Consider the following 17,245-nt stretch of genomic DNA (forward strand, 5'->3'; position numbering starts at 1 on the left):
TTTCTTTCTTTCTTTCTTTCTTTCTTTCTTTCTTTCTTTCTTTCTTTCTTTCTTAATTTTTGGTCATGTTATTAGTTTTAGAGAATTTCCCATATTCTGGGTTTATTAAATTTTTTGCCTTCATTATAATCTTATGGGATCACCACTGTTATGTGGTTTCTCATTTACCAAAATGTCATTATGTAGCACATGACTATTTAAAATTATTTGAGAGTGTGTATACAAATGTAAAACAAAACTTAGTTTGTCCCAGAAGAAAGTTTCATAACCAGATAACTGGATATTTAAATAACTAAAGTGGAAAGTTGAGTCTATGGCCATGCTACCTTGAACAAGCCCGATCCTGTCTGATCTCGGAAGTTAAGCAGGGTCAGTCCTGGTTAGTACTTGGATGGGAGACCACCTAGGAAGTCCAGGTGCTGTAGGTATAAAACATAAAAAAAATTAAAAAATAAGAGATTGTAAGCTGACAAGGCCCTTGCAATCTGTGAGGTCAACCAAGGATTGCCTTGCCTAAATAAATAAATAAATAAATGAACTGGAAAGTTGAAGAAAACCAGGAGTGCATACAACATAGCATTGTAATAATAATTTTAAAAAGATATAATTATTTCTTCCTTGAAATGAAGAAAGAAGGGGGATATATGCAATTGGTAAATACTAATAATAAGTAGAAAAATATTGGAAAAAATCACAACTGTGATTTTAGGGCAAAATTATTTGAATTTTCTATTTGGTAGATTTCAAGAGTTGAAATTATTAAACAATATAGCTTTATAAAATAACAACATGCTCAAAAGAAGCAATATCAATTTAATGATAAAGCTTAATCAGATCAAATATCAGTAGCATGTCAGTTTACAATGCCACCAATACTACCAGATAGGATATATGGCCACATGAATCCAGTAATAGTAGAGACCTTTGGGAAAGTGACATGCGTGCTTTAGGATTAGCAATAAGTAATGGAGTTGGCAGAGATAATCATCAAAAACAAAACATAAGTAATTAACTACAGCAATGCATGGAGGATATATGAGTCCGGGAAGTGAGCCAAGATAAAGATTATAGTAAGTGTGTTTTTTTAATGACAAGTAGGACCTAGAGGGTAAAAAAAATTTTTAGTGCCAAAATAGTATGGTGGTATTAACTTTTAACTTATAACTCTAGGTATAATAGAAAATGTACAAAGAGAAAAAGCTCATTACAATTGGCCTATAATTAGATTTAAAGAATCCAAATTAATTTTACTTTCTTAATAAATATATGAATTATTTTCTTATTTTGTAAAGTTAATTACAATCTCATTGGTTTGAAAACACACTTAAGAACCAAGCTTTGGGCAGTTTTATTTAACATGTTAATTCAAGCATCATGCATAGTGATCTCAAATTTACATCTTAATATATAAGTAAGTCAACATGCCCATAGGCAATCTGAGGTGCTTCATGATATGTTAAGAGAAGAGTAGTCAGCTTATAAAATAAGAGTCTATAAATATGTTAAGGCACTGAAGAACTATGTATGAATACAAAACTAAGAGATAAATAAAGCATTGACACTTGAGAGAATCAAGAAACTGAAAAGAGAAGGCTAAGAGGGAAAAAACAGGGCAAGAAAGAGCTTGGGAGAATTATAGGACTCGTACAAGGTAGCAAAGGTTTGGGTGGAAGTATCCACCAAGACTTCAGAGAAATGATGTATTCATTTGACATTTTGTTCTTTTTTTTCTTTTATATATGCATTTTTTAAATGTTTTCAATTACAACGGGCATAATATTATATTGGTTTCAAGTGTATAACATAGTGATTAGACATTTTATAGCTTACAGAGTGATCACCTGATAAATCTTGTACTCACTCGACACTATGCATAGTTACTCAATATTTTTACTATTTTCCTTATGCTATACTTTACATCCCCATAACTATTTTGTAACTACCAATTTTTACTTAATACTTTCCCCTTTTCATCCCCAACTCTCCTCTCATCTGGCAACCATCAAAATCTTCTCTGTATCTAAAAGTTTGGTTCTCTTTTGTTTGTACATTTATTTTGTTATTTAGATTCCACATATAAGTGAAACCATATGGCATTTGTCTTTCTCTGACTTACTCTACTCAGCGTAATACCCTCTAGGTCCATGCAAGTTTTGCAGATGGCAAGATTTCATTCTTTTTATGACTGAGTATTATTCTATTATCTATATGTACCACCTCTTCTTTATCCATTCATCCATCGATGGACACCCAGGTTATCTCCACATATCGGCCCTTGTTAATAATGCTGCAATGAACATATGGACTCACATGTCCGTTTATAGTAGTACTTGGATTTCTTCAGATAAATACTCAGAAGTGAGATTGCTAGGTTCTTCTTTGTCTCTTATTATAGCCTTTGTTTTAAAGTCTATTTTGTCTGATATAAATATTGCTAACTCAGATTTTTTGTTTCCATTTTCATGAAATATCTTTTTCTATCCGTTTACTTTCAGTCTGTGTGTGTTTTTTGATCTGAAGTAAGTATCTTGTAGGCAGCATATGCAAAAGTTTTGTTTTTTTATCCATTCAGCCACCCTATGTCTTTTAATTGGAGAATTTAATTCGTTCACATTTAAAGTAATTGTAGCAAAGTAATAGATATATGTTGACATTTTACTTTTCATATTTTTGATCTTCTTCTTCTTCTTCTTCTTCTTCTTCTTCTTCTTCTTCTTCTTCTTCTTCTTCTTCTTCTTCAGCAATTACAGTTTTTTCTTGTCTGGAAAGTTCTTTATCTTTCCTTTGATTCTAAATGATAACTTTGCTGGGTAAAGTAATTTTGTTTATAGGTCCTTGCTTTATGTCACTTTGATATTTTGTGCCAAATTCCTTTTGGCCTGCAAAATTTCTGTTGAGAAATTAGCTGACTTTCTTATGACAGCTCCTTTGTAGGTAACTAACTACTTTTCTCTTATTGCTTTTAATATTTTCTCTTTGTCTTTAAACTTTGGCATTTTAATTACAATGTGTCTTGATGAGGACCTGTTTTGGTTCATCTTGTTTAAGACTGCACTTCCTGGGTTTGTGTGTCTGATTCCTTAGCAAGGTTAAGGAATCATTACTTTTTCAAATAATTTTTTAATTTCTTTCTCTCTCTCTCTTCTCCTTCTGGTACCCATATAATGTGAATGTTGCTACTCTTGAATTTGTTCCAAAGGGCTCTTAATCTATGCTTATTATTATTATTTTTACTTTATTCTATTTGCTGTTCTGATTCAGTGTATTCTATTACCTTTTCTTGTAAATTGCTGATTCAGTCCTGGACTTCAAATAATCTACTATTGATTCCCTCTAATGTACTCTTAATTTCAGTTATTGTATTCTTCATTTTGGATTTGTTCTTCTTTATACTTTCTATCTCTTTTTGAAGTTTTCACTGATATCATTGAATATTCTTATAAGTAGTGTTCTGAACTCTGCATCTTATAGATTGCTTGTCTCCATTTTGTTTAGCTCTTTTTTTAGAGCTTTGTTCTGTCTTTTATTTGGGACATTTACCTTTGTCTCCCTATTTTGGCTGCTCCCTATGTTTGTTTCTATGTATTAGGTAGGCTGCTATGTATCACAGTTTTAGTAGAGTGGCTTTATGTGATAGGTGTCTTGTGGGCCCAGTGGCACAGTCTTCCTGGTCACCTGAGTCAGGTGCTCCATGTGTCTCCCTTCTATGGGTTGTGTGTGCCCTCTTATTATAGTTGAGGCTTGGTTGCTGTTTGCATGTCAGTGGGACGGGTTAAGGGTTGACCTACAGGTTGGTTAGTTGTGAGTACTGGTCAGTGAGGGGCTGACCCGAAGGAGTAGGATTTGCTTTAGGAGGGCTTTGGTACCTGCCCAGTCTCCCTTATGAAGTATGTCATTCATGAAGGCATTGGGTGGTGCTCTGTCTTGGTTTGAAGTAAGCCAGCCTCAGGGACGTCTGGGAGTTGCCCTGCTGCAGGCCAAGTTTAGCCACAGCCTGTGCCCTACTCAGGGTCACTTAGAATAAGCCACAAAGTAATTCACAGATGGTTACCAGCAGAGCTAGATTTTGAGGTGCCTGGAAGAAGCCAGCCCTCAAACTGAAGTCAGCTGCCACTAATGCTGAGCTTGGAGCTTCTCAGCAAGAAATACCAAGCACAACATAGCCAGATGATGCTTACTTGGGGTTTCTGAACCTTTGAGAGATATTAGAAAAGTCTTCAGCATGAGCCAAGACAGGCAAATTGTATGGAAAAGGCACTGGAAGAGACTTGGTTGGCCCTGAAAATTGGGTGTTGTGGGATTTCAGGGAATCACCAGGGCAGGGTGAATGGTGTTAGACAGATTGGTGGAGACTCAGATATGGTGCCCACCTAAGTCTGTATGCTGGGTGAGGGGAGGGCTCAGCAAAGAAACAATGGGTTTCTTCCAGCACTTCTGTCTGGGAGAAAGCTGTTCCTCCAGGCCTCGTATTGAAGCCAGACAATTCAATTACCCCCTATATGTTCCCAGGACCTTTCAAGCTGCTGCCTCAGTGGTGGAGCTCAGACCTAATGAGTCTGTCAGTGAGTAAGTCCCTGTACAGGCCCTTTCATAGGAATGCCTGTGACTCTAGCAGCCCTCTATCTCACTCAGCCACTGGTTTTCACAGCCAGAAGTTGTGGAGGCTTCTTTTCCCAGCACTGAAATCCTGGGCTGGGGAGCCTGGTGTGGGGAATGGGACTCCTCACTCCTCAGGAAGGACCTACACAGCCAAGATCTCCCTATTTTTAATTACCATAGATGGGTGTGGGACCAGTCCATTTCTCATCCCTGGCTCTCCTACCAGTCTCTGTGTGGCTTCTTTTGTATGGTCTTAGTTGTAGGACTTCTGTTCACCTAGACTTTAGTTAGGTTGTTCTGTAGCGTACTCATAATTTTAATTTGGTTGTAAGAGGATTCAACCACAGAGTTTAACTACTCCACCATCTTGACTGATAAATCTTCTTACATCTCTCTCTCACACACACAGGAATCATCATAAAAACATAAGAACTGGAATTCCAATATTTTGAGTTGAGAAAAATGCCACAAGAAAGGATGTGAAATGCAGTAGATTTTGAAAATCACATAACAGCAACCCCAAAGGAAATATATTATTTTGGCTATTAGCCAGAACTAACTTCGATTTTACATAAACTTTTTGTTAGGTAACTAAGACACTCTATCTACTGAACTATTATTAAAGATCTAAGTAGGTTTCAGTGAGTTTCTGCTAGTCTACCAGCTGAATGAGATGAGACAAAGAAGAGGATTAGATGCCTGTATCTTGTGAATTTCTAATTCTAATCTTCACTTTTTTTCCTCATAGATTCTTTATTAATTTTTTTAAAGATTTTATCTTTTTCCCCTCCCCTCTGGTAACCAATAGTCCATTTCCCATGTCCATGAGACTCTGTTTGTCCTGTTCATTTGTTGCTTTTAGGTTTATATACCACATATAAGTGATATCATGTGATTTTCAACTTTTTCTGTCTGGCTTATTTTGCTTAGTATGATTATTTCAAAGTCTATCCATGTTGTTACAAATGGCAATATTTCATCTCTACTTATGACTGAGTGATATTCCTTTGTATATATGTGCTACAGCTTCTTTAGTCAATCATCTATCATAGGACACTTTGGTTGCTTCCATGTCCTGGCCACTGTGAATAATGCTGCTATGAACATCAGTGTGCAAATATCTTTTTGGATATGGATTTTCAAATCTTTAGGGTAAATACCCAGGAGAGGGATTGCTGGATCATATGGTAGATCAATTCTTAGTTTTCTGAGGTGCTCCCATGCTGTTTTCCATAGTGACTCTACCAATTTTCAATCCCATCAGCAGTGTATGAGGATTCTTTTTTCTCTGCTTCCTCTCCAATATTTGTTATTACTTGTCCTGTTGATTATAGCTATTCTAACAGAAGTGAGATGGTATCTCATCATGGTTTGATTTGCATTTCCCTAACAGCTAGCAATGTTGAGTATCTTTTCATATATTTGTTGGCCATTGTATGTCCTCTAGGGAGAAGTGTCTATTTAGGTCCTCTGTCCATTTTTTGATTGGGTCATTTGTTTTTTTGTTGTTATTGAGTCATATGAGTTCTTTGTATATTTTGGATATTAGGCCCTTATTGGAGGCGTTGCTTGCAAATCTATTTTCCCATTCTGACGGTTGCCTCTTTACCTTGTTGATGGTTTCTTTTGCTGAGCAGAAGTTTTTTAGTTTGATATAGTCCCATTCATTTATTTTTGCTTTTACTTCTCTGCCTTTGAGGTCAAATTCATAAAATTCTCTTAAAGTTCAAGGTCCTTGAGTTTAGTTCCTATGTTTTTTTCTTTGTATTTTATTGTTTTAGATCTTATATTTAGGTCCATAATCCATTTTGAGTTAATTTTGGTGTGTGGTGATAGACAACAGTCTAGCTTCATTCTTTTGTAGGTGGCTTTCCAATTTTTTTGGCACCATTTATTGAAGAGGTTTTTCTTTCTCCACTGTATGTTTTTGGCTTTTTTGTCAAAAATTATTTGCCCATATAAATATGGGTTTACTTCTGGACTCTCTATTCTGTTCCACTAGTCCATGTGTCTATTTTCTGCCCATACCATGCCATTTTGATTATTGTCATTTTGTAGTATAATTTGAAGTCGAGCAGAGTGATGCCTTCAGCCTCGTTCTTTTTTCTCAGGATGGCTTTGGCAATTCGGGATGTTTTGTGCTTCCATACAAATCTTATGATTTTTTGTTCTATTTCTTTAAAAAAAGGCCAATAGAAGATTGCATTAAATCTGTATATTGCTTTAGGTAATATGGCCATTTTAACTATGTTGATTCTTCCAATCTAGAAACTTGGAATAGCTTTCCATTCCTTTGTATCTTTGATTTCTTTTAATACGGTCTTGTAGTTTTCATTATATAGGTCTTTCATATGTTTCGTTAGATTTACTCCTAGGTATTTTATTTGTTTTGTTGCAATTGCAAAAGTAATTATTTTTCCACTTCTTTCTTCCTTTTATAAGGACACCAGTCCCATAGGGTCCAGCCCACCATGATGACCTCATAAGTAACTTTGTCACCTCTATAAAGACCCTGTCTCCAAACACCATTGTGTGATGAGATTCTGGGGGTCAGGGCTTTAACATATGAACTGGGGACAGTTTGGCTCATGGCAGAGGACAGGACAGGCAAAATGTGGGGGGAAAACGCTCCCATTGGGGCCACAGCGAGGTGGCATGGAGCCCCACCAAGGAGATCAGTTCTCAGAGATATTAATTAATTAGAAAGGAATCGGAAAATCTACTGCTCATTCCTGAAAAGTTATAGTTGCGAAACGGAGCCGTGAGTGGAGCGGCTCTAACCCTAACCCTAATCCTAACCCTATCCTTAATGTTGTAGATTTTTGAAAGTTAATTTTGTATCCAGAGACTTTACTGTATTTTCTTATTGTTTCTAGTAGTGTTCTTGTGGCATCTTTAGGGTTTTCTATATAGAGAATCAAGCCATCCTCAAAGAGTGAGAGTTTGACTTCTTTGTTTTCTATTTGGATGCCTTTTATATCTTTCTCTTGTCTGATTGCACTCACTAGGACCTCCAATGTTATATTGAATAGCAGTGGCGATAGTGGACAGCCTTGCCTTGTTCCTGATCTTAGAGGGAAGGTTTTTAGTTTTTCACCATTGAGTATAATGTTGGCTGAGGGTTTGTCATATATTGTTTTTATTATGTTAAGGTACTTTCCTCTATACCGATTTTGGGAAGTGTTTTGATCATAAATGGATATTATACTATATCTCTGTTCCTAATAAAGGTTGCACTCCTCTGCTTTTATCAGCCTGTTAGTCACCTTACTCTTAATTATGTCTTTTTTTTTTTTTTTTTTTTTTGTCATTTTGTTTTAGGTGAGCTGACCCCTTTCAGTATTTCCTGTAGTGCAGGCCTTGCAGTGGAGAATTCCCTCAATTTTTGTTTGTCTGCAAAGGTCTTTATTTCTCCTTCATATCTAAAGGAGAGCCTAGCTAGATAAATTATTCTTGGCTGGTAGTTCCTTTCATTTAATCTTTTGAATATTTGATTCTACTCCTTTCTGGCTTGTAAGGTTTGTACTGAGACATATGATGATAATCTAATGGGTTTTCCTTTATAGGTTACTGTCTTCTTTCCCCTGGCTGCTCTGATATTTCTGTTTTTGTTGTTGATTTTTGATAACTTTAATACAATGTGTCTTGGTGAAGGCATTTTTGGGTTGAGATAATTGGGTGTTTTATTGTCTTCTTGAACTCCAAGTTACAGCTTATTCCTTAGATTTGGGAACTTCTCGTCAACTATTTGTCTGAAAATACTTTCTAGTCCTTGCTCCTTTTCCTCTCCTTCGAGAATTCCTATTATTCTTGTTTCCTCTCCTGATGGCATCAGCTATTCTTGTATTTTACTTTCATTATTTTTCCTTCTTTGGTTTCTCTCTTTTTCTTTCTGATCTATTTTCAAATTTCTGTCTCCGATAACACTGATCTTTTCCTCCATTTGGTTGACTCCAAGCTTGTTATTTCATTTTTCAACTCTTGTAGTTTGTTCTTTATCTTCAAAAGTTCTTTTTGGTTCTTTTTGAGGATTTTAGTCTCCTTGCTAAAGAACTCATTCTGTTCATCTAGTTGTTTTTTCAATTCTTGAAATTGTTGATATGATTCATTTCGGATCTCACTGAGTTTTTTCAGAAGTACCATTCTGAATTCTCTGTCATTTAAGTCATATATTTCTGTGTCTGTAAGCTTATTTTCCGGAGATTTTTCTCTTTCTTTCTGAAATACCTTGTCACTTTGGTTGTTCATGGTGTTTAATGAACTACTCCGCCTGGGCATTAATGGAAGTGTATTCTGCTGTTTTTCTAGAATGGTTTATTATATAAAGGTCTCTCTTTAGCTTGTTGCAAATAAGATGCTTTTCTTTTGGTTTCCAGTAGGTGGCGTCTAAGACTCTTGGATCTCTGCTTTACATAAACTCTTAATAATGTCTTTTTATTCCTTATAGGTGTTTAATCATGCTCGCTACCTTCAGTCTCAGTTTCTGTCAGTGTTAGCAACACCTTTGGTAGCATTTGTTCAGATTCCTCTGGGGTTCTATGGTAACTGGTCTCAAAGATTATGGAGAAAGGGGACCTCTGAATTGGGGAACAGAGGCTGTGGCTCAGCCTCGGTTTTGCAACCTTGGCTGGTAAAAATCAACTGTTATTTTTCTGCCATCCTGCTTCTCTGCTTTCTGCCATCCTGCTTCTCTGCTTTCTGCCCTGATGACTGGGCCCTGCCACCAGCCGGGTGGAGCTTACTGCACTTCTAGGTGGGGCTATTTAGGGAAGTCGCCACACTTTCTCCTTTCCCCTCTTCCTACAGGGAATTCCAGCTGGGAGAGGCAGCTTCTTTGTTTCTCTCAGTCCACCGCCCGACCCTGAGTTCTGACTCATGGGCAGATCCCATGCTCAGATGTGCTGGTGTGCAGTTTGGGTGTTTTTGGATGAATTTTAGATATTCAGCTTATTGTTGTTTCAAGGGGAGAGATCTAGGGACTTCTTTCACTCCACCACGTTCAATCCAATCTCCTAACCTTTTCTGAACACCTTTGAATGTGTCATTCAGGATCTGTTAGTCCTCTTAGTGAAATGAAAGAAGTAATTCTTTTCAATTATATTACTTTACATGTTTCTCTTTAATCATACCTTTGGCAGTATAATTTTCCAGACACTTTTTTACTTATTGAATTAGTAGTTAAAACAAGTGTTACTGCAATTAAATAGGACATGACCTAAATCTGATAGATAATTCGGAAATTATACTTCCTCATGTAATTATTAAATTGATTAAACACGTATCTAAACCCATCTAATAATTACAGTCAACTCTTTATTATTCAGGAACTGTATATTCAAGTTTGAGATCAAATATATTACTCCTCCAACTGAATATATTATTTTGATCAATTAGGTAGTCCATTATTTATTAATTCATAACTTTGAAGACTTTTCTTTGTTATGAAAACTGTGTACAGAATTAATAGTAGATATTTTAGGTATTTGCATTTCCATTGTTGTTTGTCTATACTTGCTGAACCTTTTTATAATAAACTAATGAATAAAAATTAATATTTATTTGATTTCAAGCATTCTTAAACTATAAAAATATGACTGTATTTTGCATTAGAAAATTGTGTTTGTTTTTCACATTTCTATGAACTTTTTATCATAATGAGTACAGAGTAAGAAAACATCAGAATGGTGATGGAAAGTGTTCTGGTACTGCTTAAGATGTATAAGATGTAGAAAGCATTGTTTAAAAGATGATTAGAAATTTAAACAAAGTTTTTTTTTTTTTTTCATAACACCACAGACCTTTATAAATTACCGTGTCTATAAGGAGAAATGCTTTGTCTATCTTCTACATTTTGTATCCTCAACTTGTAACAAAGAGAGAGCTCTTAACATTAGTTAAAATAGAATATAGTTTTTTACTTATTCAAGTAGAGGAGACTGACAGTCATTCTACTATTTCTATAGCAGAGTCAAGATTAAGATTAAGGATAGAGATAAGGTTGGATTGAAAAATCTGAACATTGAAAAAAATATTAATAGGCTATATATGATGAAATTATTTCTTTAATTCTTTGAACTTAAATATTTAGATAAATAAAAGATTAAAAACTCACAAATAAAAATTAATAATATAATTACTTTAATTCTTATTTCATTAGTATAAAATACAACTGATGGTAATATCTTGGGAGAAAACAATGATTCAGACATGATAATTCAAATTTTCAGCAATATAATACACATGGAGGGAAGGCTTCCAGGGTCTTGTCTGGGATGTGAACCTGTGTTTATGGTTTCCCAGCGACCAACTAGTCTGGCACTTCATGAAGTAACTCTTTGTTACTTGGATGAGAGTTACAAAAATTAGCCAACATCTGGGTTTTTAAATAGTTGGGTAAATGATTACTTTCTCAGGAATTATGTGGAGGAGCTGCTATTTTCTAACAGGTACTTTAGTGGCCATAGGTGGACTAGAGGCTGGCTACTTTATGGGCTATGTTGTAATCACTGAGGAGAATGTACAGTGTCCAAGTAGGGATTGAGGCTTGTGGATTGACAAATAGAGCAAATAAAATAGTGCAGGAGGAGCCATAATGTAGAATGTAAAGAAGGGCTCCCAGAGCCATGCCAAGAGCACTGGGCGCTTACCAACATTAAAGAAAACCTGAAAGTAATGTTAACCTGAAACCAACAGTTAACAGAAGTTATTTAACTATTAGATCTTAAAATATTTTTGAATGTTTAAAGTGAATAAAAACCACAAATGGGCAAAGGATGCTAAGGCCAACTTGGTAAGAACAGAGAATCTTTGCCCTTTGTCTTCTTTCCTACTTCCAGTTGTGCATAAGAAATTCAAAACCACAGGTCTTAATTGCATCCAAAGTCATTTAAAAGTTTCTTCTTAATTGAGACAGGTATATTAGGAGACTTTGTTCTTTTTTCCTATCAGTTATCCTGAAAGAGAGTACATGTCTTATCAACTGGCTTTGAAGAGGAAACAAAGCAAAACAAAAACTAAATGAACCACATATTGACAGCATCCTCAATAACATAATCTTTTTGGTAAAGAAATTAAAAGTATTTTCTCAGGATACTAGAGCTGTGGACCTCAATTCTGAAAGAGCTTAGTTGTTTTTTTATTTGTTTGTTAATTTTCTTATGGAAGTGCTGGTTTTCCTATTGATTTTTCAATCTCTCCTAAGTATACCTTCAAATGTCTACGTAGTCTGCCATATAATCTATAGGTCCATGCTGATAAAGTCATCTACACCTGTCAATCAGAAAGGATTTATTAAACACAGGCTATGTACCTGGTATTCCAAGAAATAAAAAAGTGAAGGACACATACATTGCTCTAAAACAATGACCCAACATTTTTTTCATAATCAACAATAAGACTGTGTGAATATAAAAAGGAAGAATACTATCTGGTAAAAAAGTATGATTTCTCTAGTTGCTTAAAGAGAATGTGGAAATATTAACAATAAATTTGTCATATTGAGTCTTCGGGCATAGAACATTTTGTTGTCTCATGTTTTTCCCTGCTTTGAAGTTTGTCAGTTAAACTTTGAGAGCGTATGTCACTCTATTTTTTCAGCACCTTTTGGGTGACACTGATTTTTACTTTTTCTTTAGTCTAATTTTTAGATTATAACCTCATGTATGTTGGTACTACTGGTTTTAGGAATAATGTGATGTTACCATATCTGATAGAATAAATAATATTTGCGACCCTAGCATTATTCCTTTCTTCTCTATTCTTTAGTGCCTTTGGAGAAATTTGAGAATATAAATATTTTCAGCCTTAATCCATGGCAATTTACAAATATAAAATAAAACTTTAATTAAATACATTCATTTTACTTTCTAGGTGTGTTTGGCTATGTGTATTGGAGATATGGCATGAGGTAACATCCTATATACAATATGCCATAAGTAGGATGGAATCTATAATCACTACTATCTTCTAAGCATCCTCTCCCAAGGTTTTAGTTTACTCTCAGATCTAGTTGGGTTATTATTTCTCCATTTCTCCAAATAAGGTGATTGAATTTTCTATTTTGCAAGCTGCTAAATTCTGCTGTGAATTCTAGCTTCAAAATGGACATGTCTTTCATTCCCCATGATTCAGTCAGTTTTCACAGGTCACTTTGCTATGAAAATTGAAAAATAAAATAAACCCACAGGCAAGAAAGTGTGATAGGGCAGTAACAAGCAAGAAGACAAGGTCACTTCTGGATATTTGTCCAAAGAAAATCAAAACAATAATTCGTAAAGATCTATGCACTCCAATATTCATGGCAGCACAATTTGCAATAGCCATGATATAGAAGTAACCTAAATGCTCATCAACAAATGATTGGATAAAGAAATTATGGTTCATATGTACAATGGAATATTACTCAGCCTTTAAAAAATTAAATCCTACCATTTGCAATGACATGGATGGACTTAGAGTTTATTATGTTGAGTGAAATAAGTCAGACAAAGAGAAATACCATATGATTTCACTTATATGTGGAATCTAAGAAACAAAAAGAACAAACTAATCAAAAGCAGAATCATAAATATAGTGGACCATTTGGTGACGGACAGAGGGGAGGAGGGTTGGGGTGCTGGGAGAATGAGGTGAAGGTTTAAGGAAGTACAAATTAGTAGTTGATAGTTGGTCATGGGGATGGGGGACATGGCAGAGAGAATGCAGTTAGCATTAATGTGATGGCTAGGTAGAGGGCCAGGGATGGGAGGAAGCAATTGGGGGTATTGTTTTATGAACTATACAGATGTCTAACCAATGTACTGTATACTTAAAAGTAATGTAAATAAATAAATAAATAAATAAATAAATAAATAAATAAATAGAATAAAAATGGAAAAAAAAAGAAGAAGAAGAAGAAGAAGAAGACAGGGTCAAGCCACAGGATAGCATATCTGCCACAAATATCCAGGTATAGAAAGATAGATAATAGATAGATAGATGATAAATAGATTGATTGATTGATTGATTGATAATTCTATCAAATATCGGTTGGCATATTTCTCTGCTATTTGCTAGTCACCTAATAATATTAGTGAGTGTCTGGGCCTAAATGCTTATTCTCATTCTCTCTCAAAAAAAAAAAAAAATGCAAACTACCTAACTTATGTCTGATCTGTTTTCTGTTAAAAAAAGAATGTCTTTGTTAGACTGTGCCACTAACTTCTTTGTAATGGACATTTCTTGGAATTTTCCTGAGGAGAGAAAAATGTTTTTGCTTTTTCTGCGACTTTTTTTCCTTTGTTCTTTTCTAACCACCCCTCTAAAAAAAAAATAGATCTCCTAACACATTTCAAGAAAAAAGACTGTGTACTTGAAAATAAATAAATAAATAAGTAGGTAAATAATCGGTACAATAAATAAGATTAGAACCCTTTGTGGGAATTTTGGAACAACTGAGAAAGGGAGAGAGGGAGACAATGAGATCTGTAGCAAGCAAACTGAGTCATGATTTGCATCTATTCATTTACCAGTTTGTTTATTTTTAGTAGGGAGCAGTTAGTCATTCAGGATAAAAAGAAAAGCTTTGACATTCTGTTGTTATTTCCTTTTACAATTCAATAAGATTTTTATTTGGGAGTTTTAGGAGATAGTCCTCAAAGTGTTTTTTGTAGCTAGTTGCCAAGGGCTCTATTAAACATTCTCCCCTTCTTTTGATCTGATAACTTCCCTTTGATATTTGCTCATTGGCCAACTAGAGAAAAGTGAACGAATTAATGATGGGCTTTTTTCAATGTTTCTGCTTCTTCTACAGATTGTCATTGACTCTTTTAGTATAAATACTTATTCTAGAGAATTTCCTTTCAGAAGCTCTACCTAGAGACTTACAATAAAAGTTCATCTATGCCTATAACAACAGTATTATGCTAAACTAAGGTGGGGAGGTGGAGAGAGAGAGAGAGAGAGAGAGAGAGAGAGAGAGAGAGAGAGAACATAATGTTGGGAAACTTATTTACTTCAGTTTTCTCTTTTCTAAAGAAAGGGGGCTAAAGCTAATATTCCTAAACTTTCTTTTCTATTTCTAAATATTTTCTCATATGCTTATGCACACACACTTTCTCTCTGCTTTTCTTACCAGTTTAATAGCCAATTTATAATGAAAATAACATTTTTAAATTCGTTGAAATACTATTACATTGTGTTCCTTTCTTTTTCTAATAGTTGATTATATATCCAATATACATAGCTTACTACGGAATATTTTAATTTGTCAGTAATACAGAAACATTGTTTTATGAAGATGGATAAAATAAGCATAGACATTAGAATAAAGTAGCTCAGGGACTGTTGGTAACTGAACAAGTTACTTGACCTCTCTGCTTCAGATTCTTCATTTGTGATATACATCTAATAGAGCTACTGTGAGAATTAGGTAAAATCAACTGACTACGTGTGTGTGTGTGTGTGTGTGTGTGTGTGTGTGTGTGTGTTGTATTAATTCTTCAGTGTCATACACTTTATTAACTATTTAGATACCTTCTCTTTCTTAAGTCTCGTTAGAATGATCCTCTTGGTTGAATCTGGACCTTGGTACTTTATGTGTTAATTAAATATGTATGTAAGTAAATTTGGAAAAATAAGTGTGTGCATGTGTGTATAAAATTTAAATACATATATGCATGTATTTTAATACATGAATACACACATACATAATTTTTTTTGCTAAGCTTATGGATCTTGGATCAGTGAAGAGTAAATAAATTTGTACTTGTAGGTCTGAATTCAAAATTTCTATAATTTATTTGTTCTTTAAAGGCAGTAACAATATTCTTTAGATGTTTAAATAATTGATTATATTATATTAATGAAAAATGTTGCCACAGAATAAGAGTGCTCTCTTTAGCTCCTATTTCTAATCATTTGCTTAACCTGTACATTTTCACAATTCTTTAGAGTATGAACTGATGACAGAGTCTCACATATTCTGGGTATGATATTCCACTCCAGGCAATTGCTTTTTGAAAAGTAATTGTGACCTGTGCCCTGGCCTCTAGGATAACTGGGTATAACCCCTTATGCACCATCATATGTTTAGCATAAGTGTAACGTTTCATTGCATAATCCATAGAGCTTTGCAATTTGTCTGTAGTTGACACTTGAAAGATCTTTCTCTCTAGTATTTTTCCCACTGGATTGGAAAGATCATGCTGATCTTTAATAAACCAGATGCCAAGAATTTTATTATCATTATCTTGGTTGTACTTGAAACTATCTTGACAATTTGATAATTTCTACAGGGCTCTTGACAACTCCAGCAACAAGTCAATTTGAGGTTATGTTTTCTTGACACTGCAGCTGTGCTAAAGGAATCTCCTTATGCAGAAGTTCATTAATTTGTTTATTCAGAGTGAAAAAAATATTAACATTTTTTATTACTCAGTATTCACTATACTCAAGCCACAAATCTAAGCACAGGAAATATAGATCATACCATGCAACTAGGGAGCTCATATCCTAGTGGAGTGGCTATAACAATTCAAGCCACAGAAAATATGACACAGAGTATAAAATTATGACCACAGAATTCGGAGAACATATGTCATAATGATCTACTTATTATGGGGAATTAAGAAAGAAGTTTTGAAAAAAAAATAAAGCTGGTTTTTGAATAAATGAGTAAAAATATAATTCAATGGAAAGTCAAAGAACATTGCGGGTAAAGGAGACAATATATGTAGTAACAAAGTAGGTGAAGGGAGAAGCGAACATTTGATAAACTGAAATAAGTCTTACATGGTTGAAGCCACCAGAAAAAAAAAATAGAAAAAGGTAAAACTAAAGATATTTTGAAGAATTGAACTCATGAAGCACCTTATAAACCCTGCTAAGGTTTTGGTCATTATTTTAAGGGCCTGGGAAGCCAATAAAAGATTTTACATGTATGGATGTGTGGACGAGTGACATAAGATAAGGTTAGCTTATTAGTTAGAAAAAAAAAAAATCACTCTGGCTACTTTGTGAAAGAGAAAATCAATTAAAAGAGAGAAAGGGTGTAGCTAGTGGACCATTGCTCGAGGCCAGACAGAGATAATTAAAAAGGATTTAATTTATAAAAAAGGTATAAGAGAAGTAGAAACGTTGGAAATACTTTAATGAAATAAAACCTGAAAATGTTATTAAGGTATTTTGGGGAGAGGGTAGACAAAAAAGACAATGTCAAAAATAATTCCAGATTTCTGGTTTGTGTACTTGGTTTTCTGGCCATGTCATTTTATCGATATAGAAAATACTAGAAGAGTTATAAGGGTTAAGATTATGAAGTTCTTTTGTGGAAATATTACATTTTAGTTTCATATGCAATATCCAGTTGACAAGTTGGGTATAGAATTAGAGAAATATGATTTGAAACTCAGAAAGATGTCTAGGATATAAAAGTGGGTGTGTGTAGAGTAGTAAATAATCATTGATTCCATGAATGTTTGTTATATTGCCTAATGGAAAAAAAAAAATAGAGCAACAAGGAAACATGCTCTAGGTCAAATCTTAAAGAACTTCAAGGTACATTTACTATTTTGAGAAGAATAAATAAACAGAATACAATGAGAAGAATGTCCAGAAGATATAGGGAAAGTATCAGAATTATGGTGTCATAGAAAATAAGACAAAGAGA

The 17,245-nt window shown here is 34.4% G+C and overlaps 1 pseudogene; it reads left to right on the top strand.

The window, feature by feature from the left end:
* The first annotated feature begins 309 nt into the window (after nt 1–309).
* LOC112474506 lies at nt 310–428 on the top strand (annotated as a pseudogene).
* The last annotated feature ends 16,817 nt before the right edge of the window (nt 429–17,245 follow it).

Source organism: Pteropus alecto, unplaced genomic scaffold (assembly GCF_000325575.1).
Source record: "Pteropus alecto unplaced genomic scaffold, ASM32557v1 scaffold239, whole genome shotgun sequence".
NCBI lineage: Eukaryota > Metazoa > Chordata > Mammalia > Chiroptera > Pteropodidae > Pteropus > Pteropus alecto.